The sequence below is a fragment of the Pipistrellus hanaki genome (genome assembly GCF_964339955.1).
Source record: "Pipistrellus hanaki genome assembly, chromosome: 9".
Taxonomy (NCBI): Eukaryota; Metazoa; Chordata; class Mammalia; order Chiroptera; family Vespertilionidae; genus Pipistrellus; species Pipistrellus hanaki.
In genome coordinates, this window is record NC_140511.1 from 7854194 (window position 1) to 7868838 (window position 14645).

A 14645-nucleotide genomic window follows, 5' to 3' on the forward strand; every position below is an offset into this window, starting at 1 on the left:
GTTTGGGAATGGAGGTATGGGTGGAGGAGAGGGAGGGAAGGGCCATTGAGGCCAGTGATGAGGGGAGTGACCGAGGTGATGGCGAGCACAGAGGGGCGTGCAGGGACGCGAGGGGTGGGTGGTGAGGAGACCTGGAAGAGCAGGGCCCGCGGACAGGCCAGGAGGGGAGCGGTGGCGTCTCGGCTGCTGAGGAGGGAGAGCCAGGCTGGCTGCTGCGGCTGGGCGGCCATGAAGGGCAGCCAGGGGCGCTCGTGTCTGTTGTGACGGTTACTCCACCCAGGATGTTCCCATGGATTCTTAGAGGGAGTGGAGGAGAGACAGAGAGACAGAGAGACCATGATGTGAGAGAGGCACCCTGATTGGCTGCCTCCTGCAGGAGCCGGACCAGGCCCTTGAACTCGGGACTTTGACCCTCAGGCGATGCTCTGTCCACCGAGCCAAACCGGCTAGGGCGCTTTTTTTTTTTTTAATTGTTGTTGCTTTTTAATTAATTGTTTATTTTTTATTCTTTATTTCACTTATGTGGTGCCCCCCTTTGATTGATTGTGGGTATTAAATCAGGAATAAATCCTATTTGATCATAGTGTATGATTTTTGAACTATATTGCTAACGTTGGTTTGCTAACATTTTGTTAAGGATTTTCGGGTCTATCTTCTTTAGGGATATTGGCTTATAGTTTTGTTTTGTTTTGTTTTTAAATCCCCACCCAAGGATGGGTTTCTCCTTTTGTTGTTGTTATTCCTCACCTGAGGGTATTTTTCCCTCTTCTTAGAGAGAGTGGAGGAGAGGCAGAGAAGCACAGAGAGAAACATCGGTGTGAGAGAGACACACTGACTGGTTGCCTTCACATGTGACCTGACCAGGGCTGAGACTCCAGCCTGCAACCCAAGTCCGGGCCCCTGGGACCCTTCAGTCTGAGGGCTGATGCTCTAACCACGAGCGCCCAGCCAGGACCAGCCCTGGCGTCTGGAAGGATAAGGCAGGTAACAAGATTAGCCAAAGGGGGCAGGTGCCGGGGCGCTGGAGAGGGCGCAGCCCGGACTCTGTCAGGGGACCCTGTGCGGCCATGCCCTCTCACTTTTCCCAGAGAAGCCAGAAATGGGAATTTTAGGTAAAATGTTCTCATTTTCAAATGTAAATGGATAGACATGATAAAAAGGCACCTTGTGAGCCAAACAACATGGCATTGGGACTCAGGCGGTGCCGTCTGGTGGGTGCTGGAGGGGAGCTGTGTTTCTGCCGGAGGAGCGAGGAAGGTGATGGAGGCTGGGGCTGGAGTCTGCAGCGGAGGCCGGGCCAGAGCAGCCCGGGCAGAGCCCTGGGAAGGGGGACTGCCTGGTGTGGGTGTGAAGGAGCAATTCCCCTGCAAAGACCTGGCCCGTGGTGTTTCCACAGAGAGGAGCCTGGGCGGGCGGAGTGGGTCAGTGTGTGGTAAGAGAGGTGGGGCCTTCATTGTGATAATTAAGGCTCTTAATGCTTGAAGGAGAGTGAAGCTAATCCATACGAGAAGTAATGCCGGCCGGAATTAGCATGAATTATTTTATTCAATCAATGCTTATGAAATGCCTTTCCACTAATTACTGCTAAGTGCTGGTATTCAGAGGTGAATGAAATGCTTTCCCCGAAACTATGGTCCAGGGGGGGATTGAAGAAAGGCTACTGGCCTGCACCGGGATTGTGGTAGAATTGGTAACAGCTGCTGTCTGTGGATGCTGACCCCATGCCAGGCTCTGTGCCTCGTGCGCCAGGCCTTTTCTCGACTAATCCTCATAACAGCTCTGCAGGCAGGTTCTGTTACCGATAAAGGAGGAATCTAAAGGACTTCTGAAGAGGCTCCTCGCGGAAGGGGCCACTCACCTGGGCTCAGGGAGTCCCGGAAGGCTTCCTGGAAGAAGTGGCAAGTGGAGACCTGACAGTGGAGTAGCTGTTAGCAGGGTGAAGGCAGAAGGGGGAGACTGCTTAGGCTGAGGGAACTGCAGGGGCTCACGGTCAGAGAACGGACACGCTGAAGATGTAGGGACATGGGGGGAGTGACTGGAGAAGCGGGGACCAGAAGAACTCTGTAAGCCCCTTGAAGGATTCTAATTTTTTTTTTTTTTTAATTCTCACCCAGTATATTTTTTCATTGCTTCTCAGAGAGAGTGGAAGAGAGGGAAAGACAGGGCGAAATACGGTATTGATGTGAGAGAAATACATCAATTGGTTGCCTCCTGCATGAGCCCCACCAGGGCTGGGGCCGGAGAGGGGCGAGGAACATGCCCTTGACTGGAATTGAACCCGGGACTCTTTGATCTGCAGGTCAACGCTCTATCCACTGAGCCACACTGGTTAGGCAAGGATCCTCATTTTTATCCTGATGATAAAAGAAAGCTTGTTAAGGGTTTTAAACAGGAGAGTGTCATGATGAAACTTGTGTCTTATAAAGATTGTTTCTGCTGCAATGTGTTGGATGAACAGCTGAGAGACATTTTTAAAAAGTATTTTTTCTAGCCCTGGCTGGTCTGGCTCAGTGGAAGGAGCATCAGCCTGAGGACTGAAGGGTCCCAGGTTTGGTTCCGGTCAAGGGCACGCGCCCTGGTTGCAGGCACATCCCCAATGGGGGGTGTGCAGGAGGCAGCTGGTCGATGTTTCTCTCTCATTAATGTAGGGGTGTCGAACTCAATCAGAGAAGGGGCCAAAATCTAAAATCCAGCCTAAATCGCGGGCCGAATGGTTTACTGAACAGTCATAAACTGACAATGTCATAAACTGACAGCGGAGTGCAGTGATGACAGCGTGGTGCGGGCCACATTGCAAGGCCTGGCGGGCTGGATTTGGCCCTCGGGCCTTGTGTTTGACACATGTGCATTAATGTTTCTAACTACCCCTCTCCCTTCCTCTCTGTAAAAAATAAAAAATATATATTTAAAAAAATATTTTTCTAAGGTTGATTTTAGAGAGAGGAAGGGAGAGGGATAGATAGAAATACCAGTGAGTGGGCTGCACAACCCCCACTGGATCGAGCCAGGAACCCGGGCCTGTGCCCTGACCCGGTATCGAACCAGTGACCTCCTGGCTCATGGGTTGCTGCTCAGCCACTGGGTTGTTTGTTTTTTCTTTTAAAATATGTTTATTGATTCCAGAGAGGAAGAGAGACACAAGGCTGAGAGAATCACTGATTGCTGCCTCAATGCTAAACCACGGAGCCACACCAGCGGGTCTGAGCGCCAGGGCTCTCCTGACGCTGGTGAGGGAAGATTCTAGGCCAAAGGCGTTCGCAGGAGCCTCTGGGGGGTCTTCAGGGCGGGCGGGGTGGGGCAGTTAGGGTGTCTGGGGCCTGGCTTAGTAGCTGGCTGGCTGCTGCCCTTAGCTGGGGCCCTTTGCTGTCTGAAGCCGCAGGGCGGGGTGAGAGGTAAGGGGGTGGGGGTGGGGGGTGTTGGTGGGAGGGGCTGGGGCTGGGGGTGGGCAGACTGGGGCAGAAGGAGGACCTCTGCTTTGAACGTGCAGAACTGGCACCGGGACACCCAGGGGAGATGTGGTTGAGGCTCAGACGGGTGGGGGGTGGGGCCTAGAGCCTTGGAGAGCTGGGCATGCCTGGGGGAGGGCAGGCCGAGGACAGAGCCTGGACCCAATGTTCATGGCAGAGGAGGAGCCAGAGGAGGAGCCGCTGGGGGACCCAGAAGCTGCCCTAAAAGAAAACAGGGGCCCGGGGGCGTGGCTCCGTGCTGAGCGTGGAGGTCACAGTTCGATTCCCGGTCAGGGCACAGGCCTGGGCTGCAGGCTCCATCCCCAGTGCGGGTGTGCAAGAGGCAGCCGACCAATGATTGTCTCATCACTGATGCTCCTCTCTCTCTGTCCCTCCCTCCCTCCCTCCCTCTCTCCCTCCCTCCCTCCCTCCTTCCCTCTCTCCCTGAAATCAATAGTTATATTTAAAAAAGAAAAGAAGAGGAGAGAGCCGCAGGGAGTGGCGCCCCAGGCAGAAAAGCAGCCTTGGGAGCCCTGCCCGGTCCTGGGGGGGTGCCTGCCTGGAGGCAGATGGGGATGAGAGGGACGGGGCAGGAACGCGGGCTGCGGGCTGGGGGAACGGGATTGGGGATTGGGGCGGCGGGGGGGGGGGGGTGCTGTGGCAGGCAGTCTGGAGCAGGCTGGGGGAATGGGATTGGGGATTGGGGCGGCGGGGGGGGGGGTGCTGTGGCAGGCAGTCTGGAGCAGGCTGGGGGAACGGGATTGGGGATTGGCTTGGCGGGGGGCTGTGGCAGGCAGTCTGGAGCAGGCTGGGGGAACGGGATTGGGGATTGGGGATTGGGGGGGGGGGCTGTGGCAGGCAGTCTGGAGCAGGCGAGGAGGAGGGGTGTCTTTTATCTCCTCCCCGCAGCCTTGGGGTGCGATGGCTGGGGCGGGCCCCTCCCGCCTTGTCTGTGGGGACTAAGCTGGGCGCCGGAAGGAAGAGGGCAGGGCAGAGGGCAAGGCGTCGGGTGCTGGGGGTGGTGAGATGGGAACGGAGGCACAGGAGTGACTTCTCTGAGCCCCCCTCCTTTGGCCTGGCCTGGGGTCTGACTCGGTGCAGGAAGCTGGGGAGAGTGAGTGCTGGGGTGTTAGTCACCCGCTCACTCCTGAGGGGCCCTGGTTCGGGAAGAGGGTTCGCTATGGCTGCCTGCTGTGTCTGCGGCCTCTTCCCTGTCCCCCTGTCCCCCTGTCCAGCGGGCTGCGGGCAGCACCGGAACCTCTGGAGCCCAGTGGACAAGGGACCCAATAGAACTGTGACCTTTAGCCTTGGGTCCAGGTTAGGTGTGGTTCTAGCAGCCCCGGGGAGAACAGGTGGCGTTTAGGCCTCCACCGGGAGGGAGAGCAGGTGATGATGGGACAGACCCTCCAACGGGGGCGGTCTTGGCATAGCGGTCCTACCCCAGAGCACACACGCCCTGAACCTGCCGTCTTGGCTCCCAGGCCCTGTATGATCTGCCGGAGGCAGCGCCCTCACAGACCGCTGTTTGTACAGAAGCCGGGGGCGGGCGCTCCCACAGGCCTGCGGGACCTGTTCGTCGGCTCCGCCAGAATGCCAGGGCTCTGCGCCCCCCGCCGAGCCGCCCTTCCCACTGAGCCAGTCTCTGTCTGTGGCATGTTTGCCTCAAGGCCCGGCAGCTCCTGTGCGGCGCCAGCTGTGCGGGAGGGTGCGGGCGCAGGGCCGGCGGGGGGCAGGGCTGGCAGGGCCGGCTGGGCAAGGGGCAGGAGCACACCCGCTCTGCCTGCCCCTGTCCAGCTGGGACCCCCATCTGTCTCGGGTCTGTGCATGGAGGCAGTGAGTCTGCTCAGGCTGAGGGGAGGACAATGGAACCAGGTGCAGTGTGTGCGCACAGTAGGTGCTGAAACCAGCCCCCGCCCCCTCACCTAGAGCTTCTGCTGAAGAGGCAGGAGGAAGAGGGGGGTGCAGAGGCTCCCAGGACCATGAGACATGTTGGGGGTGGGGTGCAGACTGCCCTCACCCAGGAGAGGAGGAGGGGGTGCCAGAGGCCTGGCCCTCCAGGACAGCGGCACCCCTGGTCTGGCCTTGGGGGCCTCTGAGAAAGCTATTCCTCAAGGGTAGAAGGTGGTCTGGTGTGGGGGCTGGTGTGGGGGGGCTGGTGTGGGGGGCCTGGTGTGGGGGGGCTGGTGTTGGGGGGCTGGTTTTGGGGGGGGTGTGGGGGCCTGGTGTGGGGGCTGGTGTGGGGGTGGTGGTGTGGGGGGCTGGTTTGGGGGGGCTGGTGTGGGGGCCTGGTGTGGGGGCTGGTGTGGGGGAGCTGGTGTGGGGGAGCTGGTGTGGGGGCACTGCTTCTGGGTCTTGAACACCCCTTCTTCTCTCCCCCAGCTCATAATCGGATTTCCATTTCTCCTCCCTCCTCTGGACCCATCACCATGGCAACAGTTTTCTCAGTTGCACTTCGTCAGGTTCTCCTGCAAACCTTCCTGTCGCCCCTCCTGCATCCCAAGGCTCCTGGCGCAGCTCCTCGGCTCTCTCATCTCTTCCTGCTGCCCATTTGTCCCTGCACTTATGTTCAAACCTCTCCGCAGCTTTCCTCCTGTCCTCTCTTTTCTTTTAAAAAATATTTTTTAAATGTATTTTATTGATTTTTTACAGAGGGGAAGGGAGAGGAATAGAGAGTTAGAAACATCGATCAGCTGTCTCCTGCACAGATGTGCCCGCAACCAAGGTACATGCCCTTCACCGGAATCAAACCTGGAACCTTTCAGTCCGCAGGCAGACGCTCTATCCACTGAGCCAAACCGGTTTCAGCATATTTTTTTTTTATTTATTTCAGAGAGAGAAAGAAGGGAAGAGAGATAGAAACATCAATGATGAGAGAGAATCGTTGATTGGCTGCCTCCTGTACACCCCCCACTGAGGATGGAGCCCACACCTGGGCATGTGCCCTTGACCTGAATAGAACCCTGGACCCTTCAGTCCGCAGGCTCATGCTCTATCCACTGAGCCACACCGGCCAGGGCCTAGCTCTCCCTTTCCGAGTCCACAGTGCATGGGCATAACTGGAAGGTAGCCATGAGCCTAAGGGAGGGAAAGCAGGTGGTAAGTGTCAGGGCTGCCCCGCAGGGAGGCCCTCCAACAACAGCACACACTCGCAGAAATGTTGGCAGTGAGCGGAGCATCAGGAAGTGTTTGGACTCGGTTGTTGGTCTCTGAGACCCTTTCCCTCCAAAACGGCGCTGTGCTCCCCAAGGCTGCTGTGCTCCCCTGGACCGCTGTGCTCCCCAAGGCCGCTGTGCTCCCCTGGACCGCTGTGCTCCCCAACGCCGCTGTGCTCCCCTGGACCGCGGTGCTCCCCAACGCCGCTGTGCTCCCCTGGACCGCTGTGCTCCCCCGGACCGCTGTGCTCCCCCAGGCCGCTGTGCTCCCCTGGTCCGCTGTGCTCCCCTGGACCGCTGTGCTCCCCTGGACCGCTGTGCTCCCCAGGACCGCTGTGCTCCCCCGGACCGCTGTGCTCCCCCGGTCCGCTGTGCTCCCCCGGTCCGCTGTGCTCCCTCGGTCCGCTGTGCTCCCCTGGACCGCTGTGCTCCCCAGAACTGCTGTGCTCCCCTGGACCGCTGTGCTCCCCTGGACCGCTGTGCTCCCCTGGACCGCTGTGTTCCCCAGAACTGCTATGCTCCCCTGGACCGCTGTGCTCCCCAACGCCGCTGTGCTCCCCTGGACCGCGGTGCTCCCCAAGGCCGCTGTGCTCCCCTAGACCGCTGTGCTCCCCAAGGCCGCTGTGCTCCCCTGGACCGCTGAGCTCCCCTGGACCGCTGTGCTCCCCAAGGCCGCTGTGCTCCCCTGGACCGCTGAGCTCCCCTAGACTGCTGTGCTCCCCCGGTCCGCTGTGCTCCCCCGGTCCGCTGTGCTCCCCTGGACCGCTGTGCTCCCCAGAACTGCTGTGCTCCCCTGGACCGCTGTGCTCCCCTGGACCGCTGTGCTCCCCTGGACCGCTGTGTTCCCCAGAACTGCTATGCTCCCCTGGACCGCTGTGCTCCCCAACGCCGCTGTGCTCCCCTGGACCGCGGTGCTCCCCAAGGCCGCTGTGCTCCCCTAGACCGCTGTGCTCCCCAAGGCCGCTGTGCTCCCCTGGACCGCTGAGCTCCCCTGGACCGCTGTGCTCCCCAAGGCCGCTGTGCTCCCCTGGACCGCTGTGCTCTCCTGGACCGCTGTGCTCCCGAAGGCCGCTGTGCTCCCCAACGCCGCCCTGCTCCCCTGGACTGCTGGAAGCGCCTCAGCTCAGGCGCTGTTTCCTGCAGGAAACCTTCTCAGACTCCCACACCTGGATAGATGTCTCCCCAAGGTGCTCCCACATCTCTGTGACACGGAACTGAAATTGCCCCTTCTCTTGTCGTTTGTCCTCAACTAGACTGTGGTCTCTGAGGGCAGGGACCATGTTTGTCTTGTTTTCCAGCATGCACTTTTTAAAAAATATATAAATTTATTGATTTTTCACAGAGAGGAAGGGAGAGTTAGAAATATCGATGAGAGAAAAACTTCGATCAGCTGCCTCCTGCACACCTCCTACTGGAGATGTGTCTGTAACCAAGTAGATGCCCTTGACCGGAATCGAACCTGTGACCTCTCAGTCCGCAGGCTGACCCTCTATCCACTGAGCCAAACTGGTTAGGGCACCAGCATGCACCTTTTGTCTAGTCCCATGCCGCAGCACATTCAGTAATCATTGAATAAATAAGTAGGTGGGGTTGGTGAGGAAGGATTCCTGGAGGAAATGGTACATGTGGATTCAGACATCACAGTCAACAAGCAGCCAGAACTGCCTGTGCAAAAGACAGTCTTAGAGAGAGGATCCTGGGAATTGGGGAGATGGGGGAAGGAAGGCAGTTTACTACGAAACTAGGAGGGCTTCTGGATGGAGGGAGAATGGACTCAGCCTGGAGCAGGGTGAGAGGAAGTGGTGGGAAGGTCCTGTTATGGGGAGAAGCTCAGAGGGTGTCTGGGTGGAGAGGAGGAAGCTGGTGGTTAGCAAGGACGGGGCCGGGGTGTGGGACTCTGCAGGAAAGATTTCACACACCAGGTCCAGGCGGGGGTGAGCGTGTTCGTAAAGCTGGGACTGACAGAGCTGAGGGCTGGAAGAGGCACTGGGAGGGAGCTGGCCGGCGCTTTGGCTCTCTGGAGAGTCAGAGAAGAGGGACGTTGGGGACAGGTTCGGGGAGAGCTGGGACCAGCTGTCGCTGCCCGTTGCTCCCCTTGTTGCAAGTCTCCTGGGGACCTGAGAATTAGACGACGCCGGCCCAGAGGAAGGCAGCCCAGGCTTGCTGCGCAGCGGGAGAGGCAGTCTGGCTCTGGAAGGTGTCTTTTCACTTATTTTTTCAATGTGTATATTTTGTTGATCTCAGAGAAGAGAGAGGAAGATAGATAGAAACATCAATGCTGAGAATCATTGATCGGCTGCCTCCTGCTCACCTTCTACTGGGGATTAAGCCCGAAACCCAGGCATTTGCTTTTGATTGGAATTGAACTTGGGGCCCTTTGGCCTGCAGGCTCTATTTAGAGCCAAACCAGCTAGGGCTCTCAAAGGTCTTAAAGGCTGGGAGTTTAGGGGAGCCTTCACAGGAGGGTCTCAATAGGGTATCGATTGGTGAGTTTTATACCGATGTGACAAAAATGAGATTTACTCCCCGGACTTCCTCTTTCCTTAGGTGCGGTGGGCACAGCGCACCAGATGGAGTTCTGTCTCCCTGGGCAGGGTAAGGCAAGCTCTTTGTCCTCTGGTTGGGGAGCAGTGACAACCATTTACTCCCAATATCCTTGGTTAGGAAGATAGGATTTTGCAATTTACCGGATGGTGGTAGACTGCTTGGCCACGTACCTATTTGTCTGTTTCCCTTTCCCTTGTCCTGGCTGACTGGCCTGTCTCCGCGGGAGCCGGGAAGCCTGGCCTGAGGTGTGAGCTGGGTGCTGAGGCCTGAAGGGCACAGAAGAGAAGGTGAGGGCCGTTTCCCTCTATGGAGCCCTCCGTTAGGGCTAACCCTTGGCAGGACTTCTGTTTCGGCCTATGTCTTCTTTCTTTCCCTTCCCTCCTGCAGGGCGCTGGCACCTGGGGCCCGCGGCGGAGTCCCTCAGGCCAGGATCCGGGTGGCTGAGCGGCCTGCGGACTCGGGCTGGCCCTGCAGGGCCTGGGGCTCCCTCACTCCCTCTGCCCCTCCAGGGCCGCTCTTCCCCCAAAGGGGCGGGGAGGAGGAGGCTGTCCCGCCCCAGCCCTTCGCGGCTCCGGCAAGAGGCGGCTACGCAACGCCTGGCCACCAGGGGGCAGGCGCAGCTCGAGGTCATTCCGCCTCCAACCCGCCGCCCACGCGGGCGCCCAGAGCGGCGGCGGCACCTGGCCCCGGAGCCCGAGCTCCGTTACCGCTGCCGCCGGGCCGAGGCCCTCCCTCCGCCGTCACTCACAGGGCTGGAGGGCAGGGCTGCTCGCGGCCGGCCCTGGCGGCTCAGGGTTTGAGCGCCGACCTCGGACTCAGGTCACGGTCGGACTCCTGGTCAGGCCCGGCCAGGGCTCGGGCTCCACCCGGTGTGGGCGTGCGGGAGGCAGCCGATGGTGGTTCTCCCTCGTGGACGTTTCTCTCCCTCTCCCCTCCCCTTGCTCTCTGGAATGAATAAAAGCACATCATCTAGGAATGGCGGGAAGGCGTGCTGCGGGGGACTCAGCCTAGTCCGTCCCCGCGGCCTCGTCCCGCTGGGGCTGGGGGCCGGCCTCACCGGCCTCCGTGGTGCCCCCCGGGGTGCAGGCGGCCGGAGGGGAGAGGCGGTCTCCAGCGCCGGCCTCGCAGGCAGGGTGCGGGGCGGCGGGAGCCCACGTCCAGGCCCCCGTGACCCCCAGGACCCTGTTGGGGGGCGGGCGTCGGAGGGACAGCGGCGGGAGGGGGCACCGGCGCGGGGCGGGGGCCGGAGGACACTGGATGGGCGGCTCTGGTGCCCGGTGTGTGGGTCGCCCATCGGCCCCAGGCAGCCTCCCAGGGCTCGGACCCCGCATTCTGAGCGCGTCCGGGCTACCGGCGCTGCGGCGGGGCGGGCGGCGTCCCCGGCGCGGAGGGGTTAAGTCCGCGGGCGGCCCGGGCGGAGGAGGCGGTGGGCGGCGCAGGAGCGGGACACCCCCGGGGACAGCGCCGGGAACCCCTCCCCGGGGCCTGCCCCGGGCCGCTCCCCGCTCCCCGCTCCCCGCAGAGGCCCCGCCCCGGGGTCGCCCCGCGCCCGCCCCGCGCCGGCCCGGGTCCGGAGGGCGGAGGCGGAGGGCGGGCCGCGGCGCAGCTTTCCCAGCCTCCGGGGGCGGCGCCCTGTCAGGATAAGAGTCCCCGCCCCCCGCCTCCGCTCCGGCAGGCCGCCCCCTTCCCGCGCGACCCCGGTCCCCCGTCCCCCGTCCCCCGGGGCCCTCAGCTCCGGCCTCGCGGTCCGGGAGGTGCCGGCGCCCACCCTCCGCGGCGCCCCGGGCCTGGGTGCCAGCCGCTCCCCGCCGGCGCACCTCCTCCGGGACCGGAGCCCGCCCTGGCGGAGGCGGAGCCGGCGGCGGGCTCCGGGCGGCGGGGCCCGGGCGGCGTGTTCCCCCGCGCGGCCTGCCCGGAGCGGTTACATAACCGCCGCCGTCCACCCGGCAGCGCCGCTGGCGGGAGCGGGCCGGGCGCCACGGCCCTCCTCCGGCCCGGAACTCTGCCCCGGCGGGCGGAGGGCGCCTCCCGGGGGGCGGGGGGGCAGTGCGGGCCGGCGCCCGCAGACGGACCGCAAACCCGGCCCAGAGTCTGACTGGCAGAGCCCCGAGCCAATGGCGGGAGTCGCTGTGGGCGCAGAATTAACCCTTTCCTGGGCCCTAGTTCCTTTAAGAAATGGTCGCTTCCTAGAACCGCATACCTTCCAGCCCAGCGCTCCCTCCGCGAGGTCCGGGAGGCGCGGGCGGGGAGGCCTCGCCCCAGGTCCTCGCAGGCCGCCACCCAGGCCCCCAGCCCCAGCGCCGCCCTTCCCCTCCAGCCCCGGAGGAAAGCCTTGGCCGGATGGAGTTGCATGCACACACCCTGGGCTTCCAGAGACAGGCCTCGTGGCACCCACCCGCACCCCACAACAGGTGTCCGCACTCGCCACCTCCACCGCCGCGCCGACACACCTGTGACTCAGACGCACAGGAATGCGTGGTCCCCGAGCCGCCGGCAGGGGGCGCCCGCGCGGCTCCGTCCCCGGGCCTGGCCTCTCCCACCTCCCCTCAGCGCTCCAGGGTCCCACCCAGCAGTTGGGGCCCCCCAAGCTCAGCTCCACATCCCAGACTGAGCCTGCGAGGGGGAGCGAGTCACAGCCCCCCACCCCTGCGGAGCGCTCTGCGCGGCTGCCCCCAGAACACGCCGACCCCTTCTGAACTGACATTTCTGATACCCCGTGCAACCCAGCTATTTCCCCACTGACACGGTACCGTGAGCCTACTAGCAACCGGGCATTGTGCTACACGGATCAGAACAAGCCACGTAGCTTGTCATGGATGTAACAGGAGACCCATCCACATACATGGGCTGGACCCTTCCTTATGACAAGCATCCTGTTTGAGAAATGGCCTTCTTGCCTTGTCGCTCATGTTTTTATATTTTAATATTTTTATTGATTTTAGAGGGGAAGGGAGAGGGAGATAGAAACATCAGTGGTAAGAGAGAATCACTGATGGGCTGCCTCCTGCACGCCCCACACTGGACATGGAGCCTGCAACCTGGGCATGTGCCCTGACTGGGAATCAAACCTTGACCTCCTGGTTCATAGGTGGATGCTCAACCCCTGAGCCACACTGCCAGGTTGTAGCTGATATATCCACAGGACTTGGAGAGGAAATTAAACCCTAATTACACGGGTCCAGCACTATCTAGGCCCTAGGATTGCTTCACAGCAAAGCTCAGCCTCTCTGGGCTCCCGCTTGCCTTTCTTCTAAGTGGACCAGTTCCAGCCCAGAGGGTGTGATGAGCGATCCCCAGCCCCACTCGGTGCTGGGCAGCAGGTAGTGGACACTGGGATGTTTTGTTGACTGGCCCAGCTGCTGGCCCCATTCACACTCGGGGAAGTTATGGAAGCCCTACTATGACCCCAGCACTTGGCTGCCATGGGGAATATACTAGGTGTATCAGTTAATAATGCAGATTCTTTTCAACAGACGGAGCTACACATTGATGATATATATGAGATTTGATACGTATGCTATATTGTTGTATTGACAGCAAGCTTCAAAACTTCATATGTCAAATTTGCTGAAGGTGTTAATATCACAGATATTTTTACGCTTAAAAATGTTGAATTTCATGCCCCAAAAAAGAGCATTTGCGAGGAGTTTTAATTCATTACTTTATTTTGAAGACAAGTGCTGCTGAATACTTCAGGAAGGTTCTGGTGAACATGCTCCATCTCAAGACACTTGTGAACGCTGGTTTACACGCTTTAACAGTGATGATTCCGATGTGAGAGACAAAGAACGTCCAGGTCAACCGAAAAAGTTTGAAGACCAACGATTACCAGCATTATTGGATGAAGATGCGTGTCAAACTCAAAAACACCTTTCAGAAAGATTAAAAGTTGCTCAGCAATTTCCAATCGTTTACAAGCAATGGGATTTTAAAGGAAGGAAACGGGTGCCACATCAACTGAACGAAAGACAAATGGAAAACCGGATTCATCAGTAAACATTGCTTCAACGGCATGAAAGGAAGTCTTTTTTGCATCGAATTGTGACTGGCGGTGAAAAATGGATTTGAGAATCCCAAACGCACAAAATCATGGGTTGATCCAGGTCACCATCATCGACTGCAAATCGCATTGGAAAGAAGTCAATGTCCTGCTTTGGTGGGATCAGGGAGTGTGGTATATATGAGCTTCTAAAACCAGGTGAAACCGTTAACACTGATCGCTACCGACAACAAATAATCAACTTGAACCACATTTTCATCATAAAACCACCAGAATGGGCCAGAAGACACGGCAAAGTAATTTTGTTTCATGATGACGCACCATCATACACTTCAAAATCAACTGGCTCGTTAAAAGATCTTGCCTTGCCGAGACCGGTTTGGCTCAGTGGATAGAGCGTCGGCCTGCGGACTGAAGAGTCCCAGGTTCGATTCCGGTCAAGGGCACGTACCTGGGTTGCAGGCACATCCCCAATGGGGGGTGTGCAAGAGGCGACTGATGGATGATTCTCTCTCATCGATGTTTCTAGCTCTTTATCTCTCTTCCTTTCTCTCTGTGAAAAATCAATAAAATATATTTTAAAAAAAAGAAAAAGATCTTGCCTGGCAAGTATGAACTCACCCACTGTATTCACCAGCCCTTGCTCCTTCAGATGGCCACTTGTTCCGATGGCATACACACTGTCTGAGCAGCACTTCAAATGTACCAAGAAGTGGAAAATTGGGTCTCTGAATGGTTTGCCTCAAAACAAGAAAAGTTCTATTGGGACGGAACCCACAAATTATCTGAAAGATGGGGAAATGCCTAGCTAGCGATGGACATTACTTTGAATAAAGCACTTTCAATGTTTCTTTCTTTCTTTTTTTTTTTTTAATATATTTTATTGATTTTACACAGAGAGGAATTGAGAGGGACAGAGAGTCAGAAACATCGATGAGAGAGAAACATCGACCAGCTGCCTCCTGCACATCCCCCACTGGGGATGTGCCCACAACCAAGGCACATGCCCTTGACTGGAATCGAACCCGGGACCTTTCAGTCCGCAGGCCGACGCTCTATCCACTGAGCCAAACCGGTCCCGGCTCGATGTTTCTCTTGAAATTAATGTGTTTTCTCTGATTACAAATCTGCGTTATTAACTGGCATAGGAGGCGTGGTTTGGGCCCTCAATAATCTTTTGGGGCAACCAGGTTTATACAGGAGAGACGGTATAAACTTCTTACTTGTTGGTGTTATTCTGGGGGGTGAGGGCAGGGACACAGGGAAGTGCCTTAGGACACGGAGACCCACACTCTGGTCCTGGGCTCTCCATTTCCCAGCTGTGAGAGCCGGAGGCAGCCTTCCCTATGCCGGCTTCAGTGTCCTCGGTGCAATGGGCGTACCTTCTTTCTCACGGTTTGTGAAATAAAAAGTACAACTTCATTTTCATTGCATCTGCTCCCAGATAGGGGTGTGTGTGTGTGTGTGTGTGTGTGTGTGTGTGTGACTGATGTGAGAAGA

At 58.8% G+C, this 14645-nt stretch overlaps 1 long non-coding RNA gene across 1 annotated transcript; it reads right to left on the bottom strand.

The window, feature by feature from the left end:
* Window positions 1–455: 455 nt before the first annotated feature.
* On the bottom strand, window positions 456–2638 carry LOC311627217. Its single transcript, XR_014795862.1, has 2 exons — window positions 2023–2638; window positions 456–1731 (listed from the first exon to the last, which is right to left on the bottom strand). It is a non-coding gene; the product is annotated as an uncharacterized lncRNA (long non-coding RNA).
* Window positions 2639–14645: the final 12007 nt, after the last annotated feature.